Source organism: Colobus angolensis, unplaced genomic scaffold (assembly GCF_000951035.1).
Source record: "Colobus angolensis palliatus isolate OR3802 unplaced genomic scaffold, Cang.pa_1.0 Scaffold24, whole genome shotgun sequence".
Taxonomy (NCBI): domain Eukaryota; kingdom Metazoa; phylum Chordata; class Mammalia; order Primates; family Cercopithecidae; genus Colobus; species Colobus angolensis.
In genome coordinates this window covers 9,135,225-9,137,861 of record NW_012115599.1, presented here as the reverse complement: position 1 = coordinate 9,137,861, position 2,637 = coordinate 9,135,225, and positions in this window count along the sequence as shown.

Sequence of the window (2,637 nt, the reverse complement as noted above, 5' to 3'; positions counted from 1 at the left end):
AAAAAAAAAAAAAAAAAAAAAAAGTTTAACCAGCCTGGGCAGGCTAGGTTATGCTGTAGTAACAAACGACGCCAAACTCTCAGTGCTTAAAACCACAAAGATTTATTCTGCATCCATTCTACATGTCCTTCTTGGGGTGGATGGGGGCTGTCCTCCATGTCCTCCTCACTCAGAGACCCTAGCGGATGGAATGGCGCCATCTGGAACCGGGACAGCAGTAGTGGCAGGAAGAGGAAAATGTGGCAAATTGCAAATTGGTGGGTGAGCCCGCCACTGGGAAGCGACCTGTGTCACTTCCACTCCGTTTTCTTTGGCCTCCAACACTGATTCAGAAGGCGGGGAGGTACGATTCCACCATGCTTCCAGAGGGGCAGAATGAGAATACGCGATGGCCAGCCTCAATGATTGCTGCAATAATTTGCATCTTTTTTTTTTCTTTATCCTTTCATTCTTACAAACCTTGCACATGGTAACCAATAGCTCCATTCTAGGGTGAAGGAAACAGCCTGAGTCCCTGATGTGGCTGGGGACAGGAAATCCACCCACCTGCCAAGCTGCTGGTGACACCTGGTGGCAGCCAGGAAGCCCCCGACTCCTGAGGGAGGAGCAGTGTCCCTATTCTCCAGCCTTCAGGTGAGAGTTCCCAGCCCTGGCCGGGTCTGCTGGGCTGAGCAGGTATCTGGGGGTGAGGACTTTGGAGTATGAAGGCCAAGGGCTCCCTGGGAGGGAAGAGAAGGTTTCTCCAGAGACATGCACGGGCCGTGGGATCTTTAGTAGTAAAAGGAATGCAACCTAGCTTCTTGCTCCCAGCAGGTGAAGCCAGACGTATTGTGACGTGTGGCAATCTAAATGACAAAATACTTTATGGACACGGTTGGGAAGTACAGATATTGACATTACATCATGTCCATTACATAAACGAAGCGAAAAAAAGGTAGATACAACGATTAGACTACAAAGGACAGTTTGAAAAGAATGGGGTGTGTGTGTGTGTGGCAGATGTGAATCAGTCCACAAACTATATGAGCACGACGTATTTGATTCCTTTATTTCCTTTTAATCAACTTAGTCCTGCCTCTGAGCTCTCATTCATCCCGATGAAAATTTGTGCCCAGTTATTTTTAGGGTTTCCCACTGCCATAGTTGTGCTGGGGTCTCTTGTCCATAGCTGCAAAACACCAGCATTGTCCTGTGATTTTTGAGTCCACGGATACAGCCTTCTTCCACTGCACACAGTCCCTGGAATCCCCGCATCTGGCTGGGGTACACGAATCAACCTTGGTGGGCCAAGGTTGACTGGATTCCTCAGAGGCACTCTCTGCAGGTGTCACCCCTGAAGTCTTGCCACCCACCCCGCCCATTCTCACCTTTCCTTTCTCCCTTCTTCCCTAACTCTCTCCCACGTGCCCCTCAGGACACATACTCTTGAATGAGTTTAAGTTTTTCGAGAGCAAGAAGTACGTCAGCCCTGCTGAAATAATCGAATAAGGGGATACCAGCAACATGGAAACCAGAAACTGGAAAATTCCCCTACTGGAACTCCTAGAAATGCTGAGCTTTCAAGAAATAAACAGGCAAAGGAAAATAAGCCACCAGGTACCGAGTCCAGAGCTAAGACTTTATCCTGCTTAGGGACGCAAGAAGCACTGGTGAGTAATGACACAGGTAGGCCAGGGGGTAAATATTGAAAAAAATTATTTCTAAAGCTAATTTAGCATATATACAAATGAGATGGGACTAAAATACCGGATAACAATAATATATAAGATGGGAGGATGATGGCCTGGTTCAATATTTTAATGCCATTGAATCATTTAGGAGAGGAATAAAGACGTTAATTCACTTTGTATTTCATAGCATCAAATATGCATGTTCAAAACTTAGGATAATTATTAAAATAATAAACATTGGCTGGGTGCAGTGGCTCACGCCTGAAATCACAGCACTTTGGGAGGCCGAGGCAGGTAGATCACTCAAGGCCAGGAGTTCAAGACCAGCCTAGACAACATGGTGAAACCCTGTCTCTACTAAAAAAAAAAAAAAAAAAAAACTACAAAAATTAGCCAGGTGTAGTGATGTGTGCCCATAGTCCCAGCTACTCAGGAGGCTGAAGCATGAAAATTGCTTAAACCCAGAAGGCGGAGGTTGCAGTGAGCTGAGATCGCACCACTGCACTCCAGCCTGGGTGACAGAGCAAGTCTTTGTCTCAAAGTAATAATAATAATAATAATAATAATAAACATTGAGTGTACCTCTTCCACAGGGAAAGGAGGTTAAATAAAGCTGGATTTCCATCTGAAAAGGTAGATGGAGGGGAAATATGGATAATACCATATGAAGTAAGAGTCAGAAAGATATCCGTACATATAAATACATGTGTATGGAATCACCTCATAATGTTACGGTGGTTATTTATGGAGAGTGAGGTTGCAGGTGAGTTTTATTTTCGACCCCACCTCTGGTACTCACGACCTTTGTGTGGCCCTCTCCCACACTGTAACCGATCGAGTTTGGGTGACCTAAAGAATGCGGCAGAAGTGAAGGTTCGTCACTCCCCACTGAAGCTGTAAAGGGCTGTGGTTTCCGTCTTAGACACTGTCTCTCACATCATTTATTCTTTTTTTTTTTTTTTTTTTT